Source organism: Podarcis gaigeae (genome assembly GCF_964106915.1).
Source record: "Podarcis gaigeae genome assembly, chromosome: 15".
NCBI classification, from domain to species: Eukaryota; Metazoa; Chordata; class Lepidosauria; order Squamata; family Lacertidae; genus Podarcis; species Podarcis gaigeae.
The window spans coordinates 40,211,694-40,225,879 of NC_139692.1; the positions used below are offsets into that span (position 1 = coordinate 40,211,694).

At 46.7% G+C, this 14,186-nt stretch overlaps 1 protein-coding gene across 6 annotated transcripts in view; it reads left to right on the forward strand.

Moving 5' to 3' along the window:
* The window catches only part of BCAS3 (BCAS3 microtubule associated cell migration factor), a 454,783-nt gene that overhangs the window by 216,367 nt on the left and 224,230 nt on the right, over positions 1-14,186 (forward strand). The gene's annotated exons all lie outside the window — the stretch shown is intronic.

Genomic DNA, 14,186 nt, shown 5'->3' on the forward strand with positions numbered 1-14,186 from the left:
TGCCCAGGGAGGAAGGGGCCAGAGAGAGAAGTGGGTGGTGCAACAGATGTGCTACTTATCTTTATATGTCGTTGTTTAGTCGTTTAGTCGTGTCCAACTCCTTGTGACCCCATGGACCAGAGCACTCCAGGCACTCCTGTCTTCCACTGCCTCCCACAGTTTGGTCAAACTCATGCTGGTAGCTTCGAGAACACTGTCCAACCATCTCGTTCTCTGTCGTCCCCTTCTTCTTGTGTCCTCCAGCTTTCCCAGCATCAGGGTCTTTTCCAGGGAGTCTTCTCTTCTCATGAGGAGGCCAAAGTATCGGAGCCTCAGCTTCACGATCTGTCCTTCCAGCGAGCACTCAGGGCTGATTTCCTTAAGAATGGGAAACTCTCAAGAGTTTCCTCCAACACCATAATTCAAAAGCATTAATTCTTCAGCGATCAGCCTTCTTTATCGTCCAGCTCTCACTTCCATTCATCACTACTAGGGAAACCATAGCTTTAACTATACGGACCTTTGTTGGCAAGGTGATGTCTCTGCTTTTTAAGATGCTGTCTGGGTTTGTCATTGCTTTCCTCCCAAGAAGCAGGCGTCTTTTAATTTTGTGACTGGTGTCACCATCTGCAGTGATCATGGAGCCCAAGAAAGAAAGATCTCTCACTGCCTCCATTTCTTCCCCTTCTATTTGCCAGGAGGTGATGGACCCAGTGGCCATGATCTTCGTTTTTTTGATGTTGAGCTTCAGACCATATTTTGCGCTCTATCTTTATATAGTAGGGTGCAACGCAGACACAGAGGTCTGATGGGTCACCTTCATCTCCAAGGCTTGGTATTCCCCACTCATCCTACATTAAAGGGGTTGATTATTCTGTATTATTTCAGGGGGAGAGGGTTAGACCCCATTTACAATGATTGTGTGTGAAATAGTGCTTATCCCACCCTGCACCAATTGCTACTTGGCAGCAGCAGCAGAGGAGAGGAGAGCAGGGCCATTTCGTTGGTGCAACTTTTGGCTCTGCCTCTCCCCGAACTCTTTTTGCACCCTAGCAGATCACTAGAAAAACCTACAACTAGGAGTTTGTACCTGAGTTTGCTTATTTCCTCCTTCCTCCCTATCCATTTTCCTTTTGTGTCGTGTCTGTTCAGATTGTAAGCCTGGGATCAGGGGATCCTGTGTTTATATAGCTCGGGTCACCCCTCGGGTGCCGAGATCAGCAGCGGGGGCCGTCAGAAGGGCAAGGAATGGGAACCAGGAAGGGGCTTTCTCTGAGCCAGCCTCTAACTAGTTGAATTCCCTCCCCACAAAGGTGGACCTAGCACTATCAGTCTGCATTTTCCGCCATATGCTGAAAATATGCCTCTTTACCCTGCCCTTTGACATATGATTTTATATATAGACAGGACTTGCTCGGTGCTTGGAGTGATACAGCTGCAGGGATCTTCTTACATACCTATCCAGTGGTAGATCTCTGGTGGATCAGCAAGAATTTCTGACTTCCAATTCTATAACAATAGCAACAACATTTTGAGCAGTTTTTGTTTTTTTAAGATAAAGAGGCTCAATAGTCTGTAGTCCCTGTCCCCCCACAAAAAAGAACACAGAAAAAACCATGGAGAAGTAACTGAAGACTTGGATCAATTCCGGTAAGAAAAGGGAGCCTCCACATTGAGTTAGCTAGTTCCACAGGTTCTAGATCTCAAGGAGGTTTAGAAAAGGCTACAATTTGCTTGAGACAGTATGGAATGCAAATGGATGCACTGAGTTATGTTACTGTATTTTGCTTGTTGCTGATCTTAACCTTCCAAGGGCCCTGGTGGTCATATGGGAAGACATGCTCCCTCTGGGAACTAGAACTCAGGCTGCTGAGACCTTGCAAGCTGATTGCCTAGACATTTTAGCAGCAGTTTACGGCAAAGCCACAGCCTATTTTTGCACACTTTTAATAGTGCCTTTCTGTTTACTGTCAACCTTAACCATTTTGACAATGAAGTCCCCTTTTAAAACCCCATCCAGCCCTTCAGATGACTGAGTTTTCATGTTGTTGTGTGTTCTTTCACTCTCTTGGGAACTCTTGGCTTGAGATGTGCAAATTTCATCTTGCTCTCTCAGACGCTAATTTGTGCGTGAAAACTGAAAAAGTGGAGACTCTAATTTAATATCTCTACATCCCAGGCAGCAAAGTGGAAGCGCTTAATCCAATCGGCTTGGTTGATGGCAAGCCTCCCGTCGTAATATTCTATGGTATCGGGTAGACGTCTTGGCCCTATCTGGCGCAGGTTGCTATGGGGAGGAGGGCTAGGCTTGTAAATTAATCTTGCTCTTAAAGGGAGAAGGAAAACAATCATCATAAAGAAGCCAAAATGTTTCTGTGTAGGAGAAGAAAAGACCAAAGGCCAGAAGGATGCAGCTTGGCCATGTTCCTAGGAATTGTAAACATCCTCTCACCCTTTAAGGTGGGCAAAGAGCAGTGAAGTTTTGCATAAAATATGCATAGATGCAATATATAGTCCTACTCAGACTAAGTTAGGTTCATTAATTTTAGTGAGTCTACTCTGAGTAGCTTTCTCCTGCTTCTTAGTCTCTGTGCTGCCTCTTGTAGAAGCAATGCTTTTTTCACTCAGAGGGCAGTGGAGCACAGTTCTGGGACCTCTCAGGTGGGCGCCATTGTGGGCCACCCCCACCCCCCGGTCTCTTGCCTTTACATATTTCTGAGAAGCCCAAAACAAATATTTCAAGTCAAAACAGAAGCAGGCCAGTGTGTGCAAATCTACATATATATATATATATTTTAGATCTACGGCTCCACCTAGCTCCTAGCCAGTCCTAGCCCCAATTGGTCAAGCTATGGGGCACAAATTGTATTTCCTTTTTTTCAATCTGTCTCCCATGTAGCGGCAGTAGGCTTTAAGCTTTCTAGCAAGGCCTCTACCATTGCACACACATGCAATTGCCCAAGCTTCCAAGCTGCCCTGGCCGTCTGCCTGAAGTTAAGAGAACAAGGGAGATGGGGCCACATTTATTTGACCTGCACCAGAACCAGGGGTGGCCCCCAAACCAGCTTGGGAGAGAACTTGCCATAGCCTTTAGCACCTCCACAGGTGGTGAACGCAGCTATTGTCAAACCGGAATCTGTGCAGGGCTGCCCTGAGTTGCCTGGCAACTTACTGTAACAATTTCATGGTGAGTTCTGGCACCTAAGACTTTTAGAGTCAGCTGTTAGGGTTGGCATAAAACACCCACCACCAGTTTCAAAGGACCGGCTTGCAATTTCAAGTCAGAACTTTCTTGTCGTCTTGATTGACACCCCTGTTTTGTCAAGACCCTGCCTGGATGCCCAGCAGTGGCTGCATTTGAGCAAAGAGGCAACACCCGCACTGGCTTCATGTGTGCCATTTTCAACTCCTTCCTCCATCGTTTATTTTCCTTCCCCTTCCCTGCCGCTGCCCCACCACACAGTAGTCATTTGTCAAAAGAATGTATGTTCCCACAACGGACCTCCATGAATGGCGCCTTTCATGAGGGATGGGAACCTCCCAAAGAAAGGTGACCAAACCCCACCATCTCATAGCGGGATCGATGTGCCGAAACAAGGCTTTGCTAAATTGCTGCCTGTGGCTGTGCTTATTTTGCCTAATGCTTTCCATCTTTCGAACCAAAATAATTCCTTAGTTCCTAGCCAGCTTTCTTTTGAGTCTTCCAAGGAAACTCCATCAGGGCCAAAGTTGTTTAATAGTAATAATATTCGGCATTCGTAGTCGTTCTTTTCGAATGTGCAAAGCAATGCACACAGGCTGTCTCGGTAATCCTTCAAACAGGGATAGCTCAGTCGGTAGAGCATGAGGCTCTTGATCTCTGGCTTGTAGGGGTTCCAATGCATATTATGGAGCTCCGCTCAAAATTACAGCTAAACATCAGGAAGAAGTATTTGACAGTAAGAGCTGTTTGACAGTGGGATGGAGTTGGGAGGTTGTGGGCCAGGCATAGGCAAACTCGGCCCTCCATATGTTTTAGGACTACAACTCCCATCATCCCTGACCGCTGGTCCTGTTAGCTAGGGATGATGGGAGTTGTAGTCCCAAAACAACTGGAGGGCCAAGTTTGCCTTATGCCTGTTGTGGACTCTCCTCTCCATTGGAGGTTTTTGTGCAGAGATTAAATGGCTATCTGGATGCTTTAGTTGAGATCTTTGCATTGCAGGGGGTTGGACTAGAGGACCCTTGAGATCCCTTCAAACTCTACCCTTACACGATTCTGAATCCCCTTGTCTCATCTTAGTTCTGCAATGCAATCGCCTCAGACACCGTGTCGGGTGGTGCTTGGCACAGAAGTCTGTGCTTTGATTTTAGAACACTGTTGTTCCAAAATAGCCCTGAATGTAAAAAAATAAATAAAACCGTAGTAATCCTTCAGTTTTGCTCTTGAAAAGAAGCAATGAAAACCCCACGTGGAAAGCACACTCTTGATATATGGCCATAGGAATCAGTTATGCCACATTATGAACTTCCTGGGCTATTAGATCCCATTAAATACAAGAAGATGGCAGAAGCCAAGAGCAGGAACCCTACCTGAGCTTGCTTCTACTCTTCCCCCCTTAGGGAAATATCTGTTAAGACACAAATGCTCTGCTTACCTGCAGGAGCAAATGTAATGGTCTCACATTAGCCGTGGCGGCCTGCGGTTTGATGCGCTATCGCTTCCGTCAGTATGTTTAATTGCCAGCAAATGGCTAAATGGGAAGTTGGGGGTGAATGGCCGCGGCTGTCTGCCATGTGAGCGGTAAAAGGGATTCTGGCGCCATTTCAGGGTCGCGATTTGTATCTGTCTATCAGAGCTCAGAATGCAGGCCGTTTTCTCTTGGTTTCAGACCCTCTGTATAGCATTTCTGCCAATTGTTTGGCTCCATTAAGTGTGCGGCGGTGGAGCAGGGAGGCGGGTGTGTTGGGGGGAGGAGAGGAATAAAAGCTTGAATGGTCCGAGCCGCAAGGGGCTACGGATAAGCCCTTTCTTTGTCCGGAGCTCGGAACACTGCATTAGGTCTCATTATCCATTTATAATAAGTGACCTTTGCCCCCCGAGGTCATTGAAGAAATACTCTGTGTGCTTTGCTAACAGAAGGTACCCCTCGATCAGCCGACAGACGCAACAATGAACCGTCTGATAGTCTGGTCGCACAGGGTATACTTTTGGGGCGGCGGGGGAGGCGAAAGGTTTATAAATATACAGCTTGATGCCAAAGCCTCCTCTCCCATTGCTTTAATCTTTCTGGACAATTCATGGGCAGCCAGGGGAAGGTCTCAACTCCTCGAGAGGGAGAATGTATTTCTACATTTTATTTTAACCTGCACACACGCTGCTTGAATTTAGCTACGTGTGACCTTTACACTGATACTAGTGAGTGGTTTTATTTATTTATTTAGAGTTTAAAATAAATAAATTGCAACAGCAGCATTGAACAGCTGGAACAAGGACAGTGTTGTCTGGATGGAGCAAGTGTCCAAAAGTGGTTCTGGAGGGTGGGGTGAAGTGGGCTTGTAATCAGGCTCACAGACCTGTGTGATTTCGGGGTGGGGGAATGATTGGTGACATCTGCTGCAGAAACTTGAAGCCAGAATTCTCATATTGTAACCTACCAGGGATAATAAAGAGTAGTTTTTTTAACACACACACACACACACACACACACACACACACACACACACACTTCTGCTCAAGGCTATTCTAGGAACATCGGAAGTTGCCTTATACTTTGTCAGACCTTTTCTCCATCTAACTCAGTATTGTGTGCGCTGACCGGCAGCAGCTTTCCAGGATCCTTTTGTATACCAAGGACCTGGATCCTTTTGTATACCAAGTATGTGCTCTATCCCTGATCTAAAGCAACAACCTTATATCCAGTGCAGGGATAGTGAACGTGGTACGCTTCAGACACTGTTAGACTGCAAGTCTCATCATCCTTGACCATTGGACTTGGGCTGATGGGAGTTGGAGTTCATCAACATCTTGGGCTGATGGGATTTGGAGTCCAGCCATGTTGACTACCCCTGGTATAGTGGGTGAAGGATGTGAATGTGGAACCTGTGGTCCTCCTGATAATGTTGGACTCCAGCTCTCATCATCCTTGACCATTGCCTGTGCTGACGGGCTGATGGGAGTTGGAGTCCAACAACAGTGTTCTTCAACCCTGTATCAGATGTTGTTGGACTCCAACTCCCATCACCCTTGACCATTGGCCGTGCTAACTGGGACTGAAGGGAGTCCAACATTTTCTGGAGGGCCACAGATGCTTTTTTCCACAGTTAATGGGTTTTTCCGACCATACCGGCACCTTGAAGTGCACCCAGGCACACAGTAACTTACTTCCCCTAACCCCATTATACAAGTAAAAGAGCAACAAACTTTAGACCATGCGTTGGGTTCTTCCCCCACCCCACTCCATTTCCCATAATCATGTCATATGGAAAGGGCACCTTCTGTTTACGGGCATTCTTCTTGGTCAGATATATAAAATTTATGGAAAAAGGCCTACAGAAATTAGGAGGAGGTTGATGGCAAGAATTAATATATTAACTGGTCTGCAACATTCTTTGACAAATTGCTTACTAAATACATCAAAATTGATTGGCCGCTGTGTGTTTTTTGAATTGACAAATGAGTGCATTAAAGGAAGGAGAGAAATCCATTAATTACAGCTGCCCTCGACCGTAGGAAATGTAATGATATAAATATAGATTTTGTTAAAACAAACAAACAAAAAACTAACCCCCATCACCCCCTGACTTTTGCTGTAGGGTTTGCTGGTAAGCTTGCACGACATATCTTCACTATTAAATCTCTGCTGGGAGGTATTGCAGTGAGCAGTTGATCTTGAAACGTGTGTGCTGGGTGGGAGCCTTTTTGTTGTGTTAAGATGTGACACCACATGCCACAACATGGTTGGGTTCAAGCTTTCTACAAGGATCTCTTTCCACGTTGACTTATCTACCATGAAACATGATGATTTGAAAGGTGGGGCATAGTCCAGGGTGGTGCTCTTCAACTTGGACCCTTAGATGCTGGTGGTTTACAGCTTCCATCATCCATTGGCTAAGCTGGCTGGGCATGATGGGAGTTGTAGTCAAGCAACACCTGGAAGCCACAGATTAAAGAACTACGGTTCTAAGGTTCAGTGAGTTAACATGGGAGTGTTGGTCAAGCCTATTATAATAGAATTGTAGAGCTGGAAGGGACCACAAGGGTCATCTAGTCCGACCCCCTGCAATGCAGGAATCTTTTGCCCAACATGGGGTTCAAGCCTGAGATTAAGTGTCTCATGCTCTCCCAACTGAGCCATCCCAGCTTCTTGTATTGAACCTCATTTTGCACAATGTGAACTGAGAGCGGCCCATATCTGACAACCGGCATTCTCTCACAGCTATGTGTTGTGAAGAATATTCTGCCATGGTGAGCAAGGTATATTTCAGGTAACCATATCCACCTTTGCACTGAGGAAGAGGTAAGGGGGGGGGAGCTCTTTTTCCCTTGCGCCACCTGTCCCCTGATCTCTCAGCAAACCAGGGGACTTAGGCTCTCTAGGTTATGAATGGCCAGTCGACGTTAATCCCAGCTAAGGTGGCTGCTTGCACATTGCCAGAAAAGGACAAAAGAGAGCACACATCTCCATGCATTTTGCATATGGAGGGCAGCACATTGGCTAGACCTGCTTGAAGTTTAAGCCCCGCGGTATTGTGGAAGAAGTATGGAGAACTGCCATTGTACTGGTGGCAATGTTCAGTTTTGCCCTGAATTTCTATGGCGTTACTTGAAGACTATCCCTATTTGAACCATCCCACTGTCTGCCTCTTCTGGTCTAAATAGTAGCTGTGCTTTTACAATAAGAAACTGATGGTGCTTTATCCACATTTCAACATTTTGTAACTTCTGGTAAACAACAGAGCGATGTAAATATGCATTGCCTTGTGTTGTCCAAGGAGAAAGCTAAATATTCATATTGTCTCGGTTCTTCCTTTCGATGTCATTTTTTTAAAGCTTGCTATGAAATGTTACCTCTAGTGAGTTTTGCTTTTGCTTCCCAGAATTAGACTTGGTTTAGATACAGTAATTAAGCCAAGCATCATCGTTGTCAAGATGACATAGCAGTCAACATGAGCTAATTGAAAGCCTGACTTGTTACTTTCTGGACTAGATTTTAGTTCTCCTGCATATAAAGACCTTAGAATCCTTACAAAACTATAGGGTTTATTTGCTCAACACAAACTTAGAAGCAGAGGAGTTAAGAGTAGACACACTGAAATTAATGGACCCAAGTCAGTCTTGTCCATTATTTTCACTGGGGCTACTCTAAGCAGGACTCGCACTGGATACAACCCAGAGTCGGTTGCTCTAATTTCACACTTGGAAATATGTGGTGACCTGAACTGGTGAGTCAGTGAACATTGGCACCTTTGACTTGTGTCCCTTTGATGAGATTGTACCAGATTTTCAGGAACATGTTGCAGTTACGAGATGGAATGGAAAGCTGGCTCTCCAAGGGCGAAGTCTTCCTGACCATGAGTTTCAGGGCGTCTCACACCTGCGTCCACCTATGTGGCAGTTCTCCTGGGGAAAATGTTGGGGACCCACTGGTGACTTAAGCTTTGACACCATTCTGAGTGTTCACAACTTATATTCTTCAGATTACCATTCACCTAGGCATGCAGCACAGCAATAGCCAGCATTGGATATTGTTGGACTCCGATTCCCATCATGCCCAGTCAGCATGGCCAACAGTCAGGGATGATGGGAGATGTAAACAGTCAGGGATGATGGGAGATGTAGTACAATGACACCTGGAGGGCACCACACTGGTTATCCCCTGATGTAGACTCTTCGATTTTCAGTTTTTGCTCAGAACTAGTGTTGCGCCAAATGTGCTCTGATATCAGCGTTTGCCTTCAGTATGAGTGCATTTGCTGCAGTTGAAGGAGCTACGGAAACTGTTGAGTTCATCATTGCTTCTTTTAACCACACCTAATCTTAGATCCTATTGACGTTGTTGCTTTAGACTTGGCAATGGGAATGACATTGGCATGGAGTCCCCAGAGCTAACAGGGCTCCGTGGCCAGGAAGGAAGATGGGGTGTCAAGGAGAACAGCACCAGAGTGATCCAAATATGTATTCGGGAAAGGGAAGCAGTTTTTGGTGCTCGGGAAAGCTGGCGCGAAATGGAGGAAGTTGCTTTGGCTCAGCCCCGTTGGAAACCTTCACCTGACAAATAACTTGTAGTTGCAAAGCTCACTTCCATGGCCAGCTACAGAAGGTACACAGCCTGCAGAAGACCCCAGGGTCAACCCCCAGCACCTCCTGGTACAGCAGGGAGAGAGCCCCCTTCCAGAAATGCTGGAGAGCTGCTGCCAGTCAGTGCAGACAGTACTGAGCTAGGTGGATTGATAATTCGACTCAGTATAAGTGCAAGTCCCTGTGTTTCACTCTGGTGAAATCAAAAGCGGTTGTCTCAATCAATCATTTCCCCGCTCCAAACACTTTCTGTGAAACCGAATGTACGGTGATTTCAAGGAGCGGAAACCTGGCCCCATGTCGCTGCCCAAGACTCCTCATATTAAGTGGTAAGGTCATTGCGATAAGCACTTCCGTGTCTTAACACAACCTTTTGCGAGCCAGCCTGCATTACCTCTCGTTTACTTGAAAGGCGTTTGTAAGTGGAAACGTCAGCGTCCACGGCCCATGGGGAAACAAAAAGGAGGGTTCCCCCTCCCTCTCCTTAAGACCTGACTGTGTTGCCCTTTTCCTGAAGACAGAGAGGTTAAGTGGTGAAAGGAAGTACAAATAATTCCTTTTGCTGAGCGTATGACAGAGCAAAATGAGTAGAAACAGGGCAGGCTTCCGTTCTTCCATCGAGCCGAACTATCTCGGACAGGTGGAGCCTCTCTGGGGGCTCAGAAAACACTGCCCCCCCTTGCTCTGTGCAGCCGTTTCATAAACAGACCCAACCAAGATGTAGTCATCAACTTGGGACTGTTTATGCAGATGTGAGAAATTTGCTGCGATCTTTACATCCCTTTGTGGCTCTGGGTGTGTCCATGTTCGTTGTATCTCGGTAGTAAACACTGGTCTGTCCCCTGTGTGGCTCTCAAACCCTGGGAGTAGTTCTGAGGGCAGGAGGGGGGGGGATTAAAATAACTTTCAGATGCCTACAAACAACAATAACATGCTGAAATGGTTCTTTTTTGCTGCTCTCGCTTGGTCATCTGGAACTTCTTAAAAAAGATGGTGGTGGTTGGAGAGCGTTTGGGGAGGGGGGTTTCCATCAATGCGGAGAGGTCAGTTTTCAAAGCGGCGTGCGAGGGTTTAGCTGTGCGAGCCCTCCTGACGCTAATGGGAGTCAAACGGCTAAATCCCCGCGCTCCGCTTTGAAAATTTACTACTAAGCCTCTTGACTTCTCACTACATACTTTGATTGTAACAGTAATCCATGGTTAACATAATTTTCCCGACAATAATGTCAAACATACTTTTGAAGTCGGTGAATTATAGAAAGAAGTTACCTCTTCCGTAACTCTTTAAAGATGGCCCCATCAGGCTGATTTCACAGTAGGCCCTCGCCCCTGAGTTTATTCTCCAACACAAGAGAAGAATGTATTTGTTGCCGCTGTTTGGATCTTTGGCGGCAGGCTTTCTGTGCTTAAAAAACCCAACGCTACTCAGCTGCATGTTGCTCACACAGCCCCAATCTTAACAGGGGTGCCTTTCACAAGGGATGCCGTCTGTATGCCTTTTTGTACTAAATTTGGTCCTGACCTCACAAATGCTTTTTTTAAAAAAGTGGCTTGCAGCATGTGGGTAGGCCTGCACATCTTGTAACTCCCCAGCCATGTGCATTAACTGCACTGCAGGCAGGGGGTCAGCTCACTAAACACTTCTTTATTATTTATTTGATAAACTCCGAGAGAAGTTTATAACAATTTTAAAAAATGAGACCATCCCCTGCCCAAAGACTTACAATCTGAAGGACACAACACAAAAGGAAAGGGGATTGGGAAGGAGGAGGGTGGAAAGCCAACTTTGAGCACTATTTCATAGATTAAAAAGATCTTATAGTGTGTTCTTTTTCAGAGTTGGGAGTGGCAAAGCAAGCTTTTTGCAGCTGCTTCTGCACTGGGCGATGGATGGAACCGAGCAGGTCTCCCCCTCATGAAGATGATATCCCTGGGAAGCAGAAGGAGCAGCTTCCTAATAGCCCCGGGTCCCTTGGCGGATGGTTGAGGACAGCAAGAGCCTTCCTTCTGCTCTCCAGTCGTAGAGCACCAAGCAGTTAGCGCTGGGTGTTCTTTCTGACACCGAGAGCAGAAGCAGGCTCTCTGCAGTTGCTCCTTCACTGGCCAATGGATGGGGCCAAGCTGATCTCCCCCTTGACAGTTGATAGTCATGTGCGGTGAAGGTGATTATTGATCCAGGGCCACCAGGGCCAACTTAAGACGTTTTGCCGCTTGAGGCAAAACAGAAAATGGCACCCCCTGCTGCTGCTGCTGCTGCTGCTGCTCCCGCCACTGCTGCCTCATGCCTTTCCCTCCTCCTTCTCCGCCTGAGGTGTCTAGAGGCAGCCTGGGGAAGCTCTGACGTTCAATGTCGACTTAAATAATGAGATTGGTCCAAATGCATGTGTGCATCAGGCCATCCAGTCCTGTGGGTGAAGGCCAGTGTCTTTCCGTTTCCCGAGGAGCAAAGTTGTCGGGGAGGCTGCAAGCATCAGGAGCTCTTGGGGCTAGAAATGGGAAACTTCAGTTTTGTAGGCAGCTTCTCAGTATAGTGAGTGAGCAGAACTGCATTTCGAATTATCATCATCTTGGGCAGTGAATCAGGCTCATTCAGGTTAGCCAATGGACTTTCCTGGACAGGAAGGGCTATATGAGACTTCCTCTTTGGACTAAGACCATGTGTGATCCAAAAGGTCTCCCACACTATCTCCTGGGTTAGCCAGACCCTGTAGACAATAGTGAGCTAGATGGACCAATTGCCTGACCCTCAATATAAGGCAGTTTTCCTGTGCCCCGAGTAGCTTGCCTTGCCTTGCCCAAGGTAGCTTGTTGCCCTCAGGTGTGGTGGAGGATACTATCCCATGTGGAAGCAACGTTCAGTTGCCCCTGGTACAGAGTGGGTGCCAATTTGCCCTTCAGCCCCAGTGGCTGTTTGATGAGGGTGTGCTTTGCCTGGTTTTATTTCAGTCTTCCCAGGTCATCATCCAATGTGAATGTCAGTGAACACACACATTCATACACATATATCCTGGATTCTGGCAATTTTGAGTCAGCAGCCCTATTGAAACAACAGCTTACTAGCTACCTATATATCTATCTCTGTCCCTATTTAAGTTCAGAATGGTTCCACAACACTGAGTTTCTTCTGTGGGGGGAAGCAACACACCTGCAGTCGTCGAGAACCCACCATGTCAAAGATCTCTCTGCAGCACACAGAGATGTCTGTTTCGTAATTATACCCTGTCTGTGACTGTTCTCCTGGGAGGAATGTAATGAGAGGAAAAGGAAACCAGATCTCTGCATTGAGCTGCTGATAGAAAACCTGAAAAGATTAATAATTGAGCATCTATTGTCCCCTTGTGTCGGAGGGCAAGGAAGAGCTGCAGTGGATCACACGAGCAAGATGTGCTGCTTTTAGGGATTTGGGCTGCTTTGTCGTTTTTAATCGCTGCAGCACCGTGTGGTTCTGCTCCTGCAGGGATCAGGCCGCAATTGTTCAGCACCCTTTTAGCTGCTTTATGTACCACTGATGTGGCTTCTGTGCTTTCTTTTCATAAATCCAGATAAATAAAAAAATACATCGGAAAAAAGATCCCAAAGATAAGAGCATCAGAAGAGGCTTGCTAGATCACATAATCTAATCCAGGATCCAGCAGTCTCTAATGCATTGCAGAAAGAGGAGGAACTGCATCGCTTAAAAAAGAGAGCAGAGGGGACAGATTTTGCATAGAATTTGCATATCCTGATTTGTAAGTACTGATAGGGATGTAGGAAACCGACTTACCCTGAGTCAGGCCACTGGTCCTTCTAGCTTAGTGTTGACTGGTGTCAGCAGAGGACACTCCCAGACCTACCTAATGAATCTTGGACCTTCTGCACGCGGGCAGATGATCTGCCACCAAGCTAAGACCCTTTGCCAGATCTCTAAATCAGGCATAGGCAAACTTGGCCCTCCATGTTTTGAGACTACAGTTCCCATCATCCCTGACCAATGGTCCTGTTAGCTAGGGATGATAGGAGTTGTAGTCCCAAAACATCTAGAGGCCCAAGTTTGCCTATGCCCGCTCTAAATGCAAATCTCCAAAAATTTAAATAGCCATGCAATGCATCACAGCATAGGGGGGAAGGCTATGTTCAGGGGATCTCTGTGCCTGCTCGTTCTGCTCTCCAGGTGCTGTTGATGGTTCAGGGCGTCTCCTGCTGCTCTGCCTCCTTTTGGTTCTTTATTTTAAAACTGGACTTGGGCTGGGTAGCCCTTCCATGACAGGGCTGTTCCTCCATAGAGTAGGAAACATGACCACGCTAGAAGAGCAGCCTGCACAAGCCAAGGTAGCCACTGTGGGGTCCCACTCGCACCCCAGTCCTGGTGACTTTGACAAAGTGAATTCTGTTTGGCCCCCTCCCCCCAATAAAAAAAATGGTGTTGAATATCAAGCTTGCCTCCAAGCGCCTGAGTTGTTAAAAAGTATGCATTTCTCCAGGTCAGCCATGAGCCAGCAGGAAAAACAAAGCCCTCATTCACACAAACAGCAGATGTGACATTAAAGCCGTTCCTGGACTGAATGCTAGTGACGGCCCTGCCCTGTCATCTTCAACTCTCTGAACTAAACTATTCACCCTCCTGGTTGTTGGCCTGGCTCAAGCAAATAGCAGATAAGGTGGCAAAAGTTCATTGCTGGCAGGGTGGGTGCGGGATCACATGGTTTGGAGGCTACCCCATGAGCAGAAAAGGATCTGCATATAGAAAAGCAGCCTCTCAGTGATCTGAAGATGGCACAATAGAATTGCCATTGTCTATGATGTGCACACTAATTTTTGTTTCTGCCCTGGTATCCTTTGTGATGGCACAGGTGTTTTGAGCATGGTAAAACCTCCGTAGCCCCACCTCCTTTGAATAGCCCCACCCATTCCTTGGCCATGTGTGGCCAAAGCTGCCTTAACTTGTGTGT